The 10,522-nt window shown below is 51.8% G+C and overlaps 2 long non-coding RNA genes across 4 annotated transcripts; both read right to left on the bottom strand.

The window, feature by feature from the left end:
- Nucleotides 1-2,345: 2,345 nt before the first annotated feature.
- LOC122231952 lies at nt 2,346-5,709 on the bottom strand. Of its 3 annotated transcripts, none has more exons than XR_006209263.1 (4): nt 4,655-5,709; nt 3,671-3,779; nt 3,122-3,432; nt 2,346-2,865 (listed from the first exon to the last, which is right to left on the bottom strand). It is a non-coding gene; the product is annotated as an uncharacterized LOC122231952 (long non-coding RNA). The 3 variants fall into 3 exon arrangements; XR_006209264.1 differs by having other exon boundaries at nt 3,122-3,779; nt 4,655-5,232; nt 5,320-5,709; XR_006209262.1 differs by having other exon boundaries at nt 3,122-3,779.
- Nucleotides 5,710-5,822: 113 nt separating this feature from the next.
- Nucleotides 5,823-8,144, bottom strand: LOC107179359. The gene is made up of 4 exons (XR_001509958.2): nt 7,833-8,144; nt 7,549-7,639; nt 6,883-7,076; nt 5,823-6,611 (listed from the first exon to the last, which is right to left on the bottom strand). It is a non-coding gene; the product is annotated as an uncharacterized LOC107179359 (long non-coding RNA).
- Nucleotides 8,145-10,522: the final 2,378 nt, after the last annotated feature.

Here is a 10,522-nt window from a genome sequence, read left to right as displayed (position 1 = left end):
CTAAAAAAAGTAGGTTCTGCTGATGAAAAAAGGCTGAAAAGCAGTGTGCCAAGAGGCGGCGGTGCCGGGCGGGGCGGGATGTTGCGGGAGAAATGAGAGAAATCGGACCAGGAGTCCCGGGCAGGGAGTCTTTGAGACAGAAGCACTACAGATTTTTCTGAGCAAAGCCACACACTGAAAAGAGAAAGTAGTCCTCTCCCTGAGTTCCTTCATGTTAGGGGGCTCACGTAATTTATTATCCTCATTGGAACACTTTTGCGAAGGAAGTGGGGTTCCATGAAAATGTATGGGTGGATACTGAGGCCTCGTCAGCTCTGGCTGCCCTGGGTGAACCAGAATGCCAGGTCATCCGAATTAGCTGCTGGCCATGTTGACTCAGGCCCCAGTGGGAAAGATAGACCTATTTCTAAGGAGGTCATCAGTGTGAGTTGTCACATCGAGTAAAGGAGACAGTTCCAGTAGGGAAGTTACCCAATGTACACAATTGGATTGACCCTACATATCGAGGCTGGCTTGCTTGCTTGCTTTTCCACTATACTGGGAGAAGAGAGAGAAAACCTTCCATCATATTAATCTCATTCCTTTACCTTATAGGCCCTCTCCTCTTCTGACACTGAAGGCAGAGAGAGTGGGTTACTGGAGTCCGTCCCACTGAAGTCACAAAAATGACCAGAAAATTTGGCTTGTGTGCCACGGCTCATGGACAGTGCCCAGGAGGAGATTTGGTGACATCTCCAGAGGCCACGAATGCTGCTCTGAATGTGGACCTGCGCGTCCGTGCCCCTCCTCTTCACCACCGTTGGCCACCCCCGTACCCCCAAAGCCATTCAGATTCTGTTTGGTGATAGTTAACACGTCTAACCACTTCTCCGAAAGACCAATAAGAGGAAACCACCAGCGAGAGAGAAAGTCAGCTTGTTACAAGTTCTGGCCAACTCACACCTTGTGTTTGTTCACAGAGTCTGCCAGAAAGTTCCCTCCTGACAGCCTAATTTACAACTTTCCTTGAGCTGCCAAATCATCACCCAACAGACTTCTCCTATAACTCCTGCTCTGCTACCCAACTATGGCCTCCTCGCAGAGCATTAAACAAAAGCACTCAGACCCAGCACAAGGGTGACCCACATCAGGCACAAATAATCTACCTGTCACTCACCCACCACACTTGGCAATTGGCAACAATAACGTGGGCGGCCAAGTAATTACAGCAGGGAAGTTGGAAGACGAAATTTATGAGTCTCAATCTAAATGCTTGGCATGCTGTCTCACTAGAAAACTGAGCTCCTCACGGTCAAGAACGGAGAACTGTGAAAAGTGGGTAGATTAAGGGCTCTGAGCTACATATCGAGGGTCTCATCATTGTCAAAACAAATATTTTATTTAGCATACATGCTTACACCTCCTGGCCCTCCAGCGGTTCCTGGATCTCTCCCTGAGGGATATGCAAACAAGGGAGGAATAATAAAAACCAACAAGCTACCAGCATCAGGACCAAACCCCGACGCAGATCACATTGCCAGCAAGACTTACGTGGTGACCATCTCCACGTGGTAGAAGTGGGCTTGACCTCTATCTGCTCCCTGCTGGCTTTCTATATTTTCCAAATTTTCTACTACAAACACATATGCCCTTGATAATCAGAAAAACACAAACGTCAAGAGAAAAACGTCGTGGAATCAGGATCCAAATGCAAGTCTGTCTGACGATGAAGCCAGAGTCCTTCCTCCTACTCCTCACTACTGCCTCTCACCCGTGTCCACCTTGGACACCCTTACGTATTTTATTCTTATTTAATAAACAAGTGAATAGAGCTGGATGTGTGCCAGGTACCTTTCTAAGACTCTTAAATGTATTAACCTGCTGAAACCTCACACCATGCTGTGATGTGGGCACTTTCATATTCTCATTCTACAGCTGAGAAAACGAAGGCACAGAAAGCTTAGGCAACTTGCCCAAGGTGACACAGCTGTGAGCAGCAAAACTGGGATTCTTCTCCAGGCAGCCTGTCTCCAGAGTCAGTGCTCTCCATTGCTCGGTTAAGCTGCCTCCACCTTCTCCTACTCAAGGTAGATCCTCTCTGGTCTGCATATCCTTTTCCAGCCTGGCCAGGCCCCCACCACCCATGTTAGTGTCCAAGTCGGACGGTCAGGCCAAAGGAGCATCTTTATGAAGAAAGTGGCCGGGCGCCTGGGTGTCTCAGTGGACTGAGTGTCTGACTCTTGATTTCGGTTCAGGTTGTGATCTCACGGTCATGAGATTGAGCCCTGCGTCGGGCTCTGAGCTGAGTGTAGAGCCTGCTTGGGATTCTCTCTCTCCCTGTCTCTCTCTCTCCATCTGCCTCTCTATCTCTCTCAAAATAAACAAACATTAAAAAAGATAGAGAGAGGGAGAATGGCTCCAGCCTCGAAGCCTCGGATGGTCAGTGTCCATGACGACAAGGAATAAAAGATGTGAGGATCCCACTCCCTTAAAAAATAACCACAGAATCATTTTTCTCATCTCCCCAAGCACACATTTACATTAAGGTCCTTGAAAATGTTTTTGCCTCCTTGGTTTGTCCCTGGTCTTCTCCTCCTCTTAGACTTAACCTCCTCAGCCAACCGCTCCCCCATCACACACACGTCATCGACATCTCCATAAAGGGAGTTGTCCATGCTGGGCCAGCCTGTTGACCTCTCTGGACCCCAGATTTTCATCTGCAAATTCAGGGGTTTGCATTGAGGGTCTCCGATTAGGGTGCCACCTGGCATTTGCAGTTTGTAAGTTATGTCCGCGTCCATCACATCATTTTATCCTCAACAACCCCGGACAATGGATGCAAAGGTATGCTGTCCTCAGTTTCCCAGGGAGGGCACTGACGGTTCTCTGCAACAGAGAGAGAAACCCAGATATCCCAGTGAGAAGCCTACAACTCCTTCCTCTTCATCCCCAACAGATCTAAGGGTCCTTTCAAGCTCACGGTCTGTGCTTGTATGCCTGCCTCGCGGGGCCCTGTCCCCATCGGGGCGTGCTGTCTGTACGTTGGAGCCAGCTGCTGCAGAATGCTGGCCACCTGGGACATTCGAGAGGCTCGCGTGCTACCTGAAGAATGCGGTGATGAAGTGTTCCCTTTAATCCTCACCTTCGTGGGTCTGGCACATCAGAGCCAGTCACTGAGAGCACAGAATCTGGTCCGGGTTTTCTGCAAGCCGCATCCGGCTGGCCTTTCCCCAGCCTGTTCCTTCCCTCCACAGCTGGTCGCCTGCCTGCCCAGGCGGGCACGTGGGGGCGGGCGGTGGGGGTGCCGAAGAATTTTCTGGATTCTGCATCGGCTCACCCTCTGGCTTCCATTTGTCTCTTTAGACAGATCTGACATGGTATTTGCATGCGTGTCGTGCCATGGCTCTCAAACTTCCTTCCAGAAGACCCTTGCCTACATAGCAGTGCTGTTGGCTGGAGGGAGGGGTGGGGAAGCTGGTATGATTCAGGGTGCATAGAAACCAGGTAAGCACAAAGGTTTATAACTCACACAGAGCTTGGGGCCAAAATGTGTACCCTGAGTAGAGTAAAGATGTACCCCACCTGCCTGAAACAGTCCTGACTGACACCTGCTCCCAGTTGTCATTTTTAATAGCAGCCTCTTTCACCCGATCAAATGTTTCCTGGTTTGCACAATAAATTATATGCATACCCTGTCTATGATGTGACATCGAGGGCTGCCAAGTTATAGAATCTCCAAGCCAAAAGGCACGCTGAAGAGCTGTAGACTCAGGGACCCATCCAGGGCTCAGAATCCCCTTCTGAAACATCGTGACAGAATTAAAGCACTATTGAGCAGTCCGTTCAGACCCACAGCTTCATAAAGGTTTTCAAGTCACTTCATAGGTGTCTATTGTGTCTCCAAAGCTCACAGCACGGGAAGACCTCATCAACGTGGTCGGAAAGAAAGGTGCCCAAATAACTCGGTCACGGATGAGGCAGGGACATTGGTAGAGAGAAGGAAGGCACCAGAATTTCTGAGTGCTCATGGTGTGCCTTCCACCGTGCCAAGAGGTTTGCCCTCCAGTGTATGCATGCGGGAAGCGATGCTGAGAAAGACATGTAGGAAAGCTAAGTAAACCACCCCGGATCCCAAGAGCTAGCATCGGCCGGGCTGGGACTCGAACCCCAGCACGTTGCCCCTGTTAGAGCCTGTGGCCGCCCTGTTGCGTCCTCCCCCCATCTCCTTTCTGCTCTGGTGCTCACAGTGGCCAGAAAAAAGCGTGTGGCTGGCCCTCACCTCTTATGCCAGGCGGCCTGGCAATTCCCAAAGAACACACTCTTCAAAGAGGGGCTGAAGGGGCCCCTGGGCAGCTCAGTCAGTTAAGCATCTGACTTAGGCTCGGGTCATGATCTCGCAGTTCGTGAGTTCGAGCCCCGCGTCGGGCTCTGTGTTGACAGCTCAGAGCCAGATTCCGTGTCTCCCTCTCTCTCTGCCCCTCCCCTGCTCACGCTCTGTCTCTCTCTCTCTCTCTCAAAAGTAAACGTTAAGAAACAAAAAACACACACAAAAAAGAGAGAGAGACTGAAGAAATTATGTTACAATCTACCCCCAGCTTACAAGTAAGTGTCCCCTTTCATCGCAGTGACGAAACGGTACTTAAGGGACCTGGTCCCCAGTGGTGAACGTGGTTACCCCGTGGTCTTAGCGTTCTCTTTCCTTCTGAGGAAAAGGCAGGGGCTGAGAGAAAGGAGGCCATTTCGAGCTGCTCCTTGGCCCTAGAGTGTCACTGCCGTGGCCCCATTTCCTGCTTGAGCTATCACTTCAGACCAGCTGTCTTCTTCTGGAAGATACTCGAGGGGCCCTCAGGGGCACCTGGGACTGGCGGGAGGGAGCCCCAAAAGGCCCGGGTCAAATGACGAAGCATTTCTCGCGCCCTGTGTCCCGGGAGGCGCTTGCAGCCGGGGCAGGTGCGAGGCCAAAGCACCCTCGGGCCGCCTGCTGCAGCCACAGATGATGGGAGACCGACATCCCCCCCGGAAATAATGTCTGAGGGAACAGGAGGGGATTCGAGAGCGAACCAGCGCTCTTAAACTCAGACGTGGGTGCACCGCCCATTGTGCACTCGGGCCCCACACCGAGTCCACAAACAACGCAGCGTGCTTCCCCCACGGTGTTGAGCAAGACACGTTTGCTTCCGGCCGTGACCGAGCAGACCCCCTGCGGACCCTGTGTGTCTTATCTCCCGGTCCTGTGCGAGGAGGCGGTGCGGCCTGGTGGGAAAGGGCGGAGCACTCAGCGACCTTGGTCATGCCCTTTAGCCCCACCTGGGTATCAGGTGCCACGTCCCAAAGTCAGACCTTGTAGCAGTATATGGCGAAGACGTCTCGCGTCGTGTCGTAATGATTCGATGCGTGGCTATCACCTGAAACCCAGTATTTTCACGGAGTTTTACGGCTTACGGCAGGCTAGGTAAAAATAGGGAGTCAGGTTTTTTTCAGAAGTAAGCAAATAACAGGAGAGGTGGAACTGTGGCAAAGGCTGATTCAGAGAAGTGACGTTTTCAAGCCTGAGATAATGCGAGTGAAAATGAAAATGCGTGTGGTCCGTAGAGAGAGAAGAGGTTCTAATCACCCCTCAGTGGTGTTTCCTCCCTCGTGCACCCAAACCATGACAAATTAGGCACCCGTCTCTTTTTTTTAATGTTTACTTATTTATTTTTGAGGGACAGACAGAGAGAGAGAGAGAGAGAGAGAGAAAAAACACACGCGGGGGAAGGGCAAGAGAGGAGACATAGAATCCAAAGCAGGCTCCAGGCTCTGAGCTGCCAGCACAGAGCCCGACACAGGGCTTGAACCCGCGAACCGTGAAATGATAACCTGAGCCTAAGTCAGACACTTAACCGACTGAGCCTCCCAGGAGCCCCCAGGCACCTGTCTTCTAACTCACACTGCTCCGATGGCCCATGCCCTTTGCATGTGATGCCATGGGGAGCCTGGCAAAGGGTGAGACCTAGTGCCTGATCTGAAGAGAGGATAACTGAGGGGGGAAGAGAAAAGACGAGCACAGAAATAACTGTAAAATGGGATAAGCCCCAAAGAAGAGGGACAAAGTCCCCATAGAAGGAGCTCAAAGGATAGATAAGTCAGGCCAGCTTGGGGGTGGGGGGGTGGAGGGGTCAAGAAAGACTTCATGGAGATTTGAGATGGTGCTTCAGAAAAGCCAGAGAGACACGGCAGAATTTCAATGACAGAGAGGAAGGGACGGGGGAGGGGGACACGGGAGAGACATTCCAGAGAAGGACAAACACTTGAGCAATGGCAGAGGGACCAGGAAGTGGTGTGAGGGTAGAAAGTCCCTTCCGTGTGGCCGAGAAGTCGAATGGAAGTCTGGCAGAGGATCAGACGAGGCTAGGGTACAAGCAGCCTTGAAGAGCAGACTAGAGATATTCTGCTTCATGGGGCGGGAACGGGGGGCGGGGGGGTTGGGGGGGCGCCGGGTCTGCGCTGGAAGAGACGGAGCCTGGAAATGGGCCACGGGCACAGGTTCCTGCCACCCCATCCCCGGTTACTGTGATGGCCTCGGAGAAGTGTAACCGAAGTGTGGGTCGGAGGGGTCAACATGATGGCTTTGCAGACAGACTCTCTGGGACCTGGGAAGTGATGAAGGGGAGACATGAATGGGGAAGATCCAAGGACCCCTGGACCACCAGACCCCCTCCTGTCCCTCTGGTGCACATTAGTAACACATTAATTCCATTATATTGTATATTACAATACAATTCTGCTACATCGTATTTCATTTTACTGTAACAAATATTGCAGTCTACAATTACATGGATACATTCTAGAACTACATTATCTATGTGCATATACGCGTATGTATAGTGGATAAAACAAGTCATATAATAGGGTATACATTACATAGAATGGACCATGGCCGTTTGGTACATTTCGTCTTGAGTTTTCGCTCGGCTTACACCTGCATGTATACATCCACAGATACCGAGTCACCCGGTTTCCCTTCCAAAATAAGGATCATCCCCTTGGTCTTCTGTTCCGTTCACTTCCCCCGGGTCTTTTCTTCTCTCTTCTTCTCTTGAGGCTTCTCGGGGCCCCTAAGGCATTTTTATTTGTATTATGTCGCTTATAAATGTTTGGCTTGGCCGACAACATCAGGGTATATGTATGACACATGCACACAGATACAGATACAGAGATACAGACAGAGAATCTAAAGATATATGTATCTATATATCTATAGACAATGTGTGTTGTAAAAATAAATTATATTTTATAAATTATATATTTATATTTTTAACATATATGTTGTTTTTTATTTGAGAGAGAGAGTGTGTGCACACGTGAGCAGGGTAGAGGGACAGAGAGAGAGAGAGAATGTTAAACAGGCTCCATGCCCAACACGGAGCCTGAGCAGGGCTTGATCCCACCCCCCCGGCCCCCCCCCCCGGGATCACGATCCGAGCCGATATCAAGCCTCGGACGCTCAACCGACTGAGCCACCCAGGCGCCCTATGTTTAACATACATAGTTGAAACAAACTTTGCAGATGTGACTAAAGTGCCAGACCTTGAGAAGGGAAGACGATCCTGGATCATTCGGGTGGGCCCAACCCAGCCGCACGAATCCTCAGAAGTGGAGAGCCACTCTTTTTGTCCAGCTGGGGTCAGAGAGAGACAGACCGACAACAACAGAGGGTCGTGAAGATGCGACGCTTGGAGAGGCTTTGGGGATGGAGAGGCTTTGGGGCAGCCTCCACGTTGGAGAAGGCAAGGGAGCCAAATCTCCGCCAGGTCCCCCGGAAGGAACTCAGCCAGAAGACCCTCAAAAACTATGTCGCCTGCCTCACCTACCTCATCCACGCCCTAGCTGCGTGGCTCACGGCCTGAGAAAGTTACTGCGACTCTCTGAGTCTCGTTGGCCTCCACGGAAATGGGGGTGATGCCTTGTCACGGAAGGTCAGGGGGCTCCCTCAGGTGTCAGATCGATCACCCCTTGCTTCTCACGCGCAGGCCAGTGGGTAGGAAGGGTCGGTGTTTCTGCCGGAGCGGAACGCGTAACTTTACCACACCACGTCCCTTTTCTGCTCAACACCTTCCAGAGGCTCCCCTTCTTACTCACAGGGAGCCTACAGACTTCCCCTGTTCTCAGGGCCCTCGTGACACTATCTGGCCCCATTTCCTCTCTGACCGTGTCACCCTCTACTCTCCCCGCCGCTGACTTTGGTCCAGTCACTCCGGCCGCCTTGCTGTTGCCGGGGCACAGCAGGCAGCTTCCAGCCTTGGGCATTTGCACCTGCTGTTTGCCTAAAATCCTCATCCTTAGTATCCACATGGATTTCTCCCTTAACCCCTTCACATCTTCACTGCAAATATTACCTTCCTTTTGAACCTTCCCTGAGAACCAACTTAAAACTGCAGCACCCCCAACCCAGCGCCCCTCACACCCTCTTCTGGGCTCCTCCGAGGTAATCGGGCCTTCTAACACGACACAAATTTTATCTGTTCTGTTTGCTCGGTTTTCTCCGTTGGAACGTAAGCTCCCATGAGGGCTCCTTTTAGAGGCGGCAATAGGTGATCCATCAATACGTTTGAATGAATAAACAGCTATCTAATCAGGAAATAACTATCAGCATCATCTCCCACTAAAGACCTCTCCTTTCGGTTACAAATGGAAAAGGAAGCCAGAAGGATGGTAATCAACTTGCCCTTGAATGAGGAAGCCGCAGCTAAGAGCGAGTCCTTGACTGATCTCGCTGAGCCCAGCCCTCCCAAGGGAGGTGTGGAAATGTGGTCCAGGGTCTCCGGCCCCGGCCCTGGTGTCCCAGACAGAGAGAGCTGACCTTCCCATTTCCCCATCCTTCCTGGTTTCGGCCTCTAAAAACCGGAAGGACATTTCGTCTCAGGTTTTCAGCACTGGCAGGCCCAGGACGGAGCAGGAAGTGTGGAGGCGTGCGAAAATGGAGAGAGAAGAAGAATTAAGCTCACTGCACGTAGAGGGCTATAAGACTTCCTCTGTAGCCGGTCACAGCACACGGGGCTCCACGTATCTTCACTGCGCGCAGCGAACGCGATTGTTGGCCCGCATTCCACAGCACATTCTGTGCCCAGCAGAAGACGGACGGGCTGAGACTCGCGCCCGAGTGAGCTCACACTCCGCGGTGGCGGACCATTGGAAAGACGAACTCAGCTCATCTTCTCCCTCCGCAGTGTCCATGCTGAGCGGACGGGAGATTGAAGAAGGTCCCCAGGCGTGTCCTGATCTCCGAGGAACTGTGTGCAGGGTTCATGGCAAGCTTTCGAATCGGGCCAACAGAGACCTCTTGGGCCAACGGACACTTCCTTAAGGAAGGAGTGTGTTTACTTCATTCCCCAGCACTTAGCCAGTGCCCGCTCCCCTCAACAAATCCTTGTTCCCTAAAATAACCACAGCCTCAGAGCCTCCGTAAAATGGGATCATAAAGCCCGCCTCATGAAGCCGGGCGATGAGGATATGCTGTCAAGCCTCTAAGGTCTTACCCAGTGCCTGGCACGTGATAAGCATCCGTGTAAATGAACTGTCCCTTTGGTCACTGGAGGTGATGTGATGGTGGAGGAGGTCTAGTTAGCTCTGGATACATTCTAGCCCGTCCTTAAATCCCTAGTTGTCCAATCCAGAAATTTGGACTAAGCATGGGCTTGACGAGCTGGACATCAGGGTGACCCACTTCTCTTAGAAAAGCCTTGTTCTGGGGCGTCCGGGTGTCTCAGTCGGTTGAGCGTCCGACTTTGGCTCGGGTCATGATCTCGCGGTCCGTGGGTTCGAGCCCCGCGTCGGGCTCTGTGCTGACGGCTCAGAGCCTGGAGCCTGTTTCGGATTCTGTGTCTCCCTCTTTCTCTGACCCTCCCCCCGTTCATGCTCTGTCTCTCTCTGTCTCAAAAATAAACGTTAAAAAAATTTTTTTTAAAAAAGAAAAGCCTTGTTCAACTGGAGCCAAGGCTCTGGAAGGGGAAGGATGCGTTTCTGTATCCCAGGCCTCCAGGGCGCCTGGTGGCAGAGGTGACACAGCAGGAGTGCACACGGCCCAGCCTGGTTCAAGGTCCCTCCCTCCCTGCGGCCAGGCACGGCCCCCGGAAGGGCACCAGGTTCCATTGTACCTGACAAATGGACGTATCAGAGCAAAGGCAGGCAATTGGAACATTTTCCCAGCCTTCCCTCTGTTAGGTTTTCAAAGCTGAAAACGAATAAAAATTAAAAAAGAAATGCTAAATGTCCCTCCCCTTAACTACACATCCGCATACGAGACCCAGCTAAACTACCCTTGAAGCGCACCTGCCCATCTCCTCAGCAGGTCCAAGGACCACCTGCCGATGTGCGGGGCTTCGGTAAAGACCTAAGACCTTTCTAGAAGCGAGATACTCTAGGATCCCCCGAAAGCTTGGGAGGTTCAGCTCGGAATCTGCTTGGCTAAGAGGGGTGGGTCTCACACCCGCAAGCTAAACCGTCCCTTTTTGGAAAAGCGCGCTCTTTCTCACACTTCTCACTACGATAATAACACAAAGGA

This window comes from Panthera tigris, chromosome D2 (assembly GCF_018350195.1).
Source record: "Panthera tigris isolate Pti1 chromosome D2, P.tigris_Pti1_mat1.1, whole genome shotgun sequence".
NCBI lineage: Eukaryota > Metazoa > Chordata > Mammalia > Carnivora > Felidae > Panthera > Panthera tigris.
This window is presented reverse-complemented; position numbering and strand designations above follow the sequence as displayed.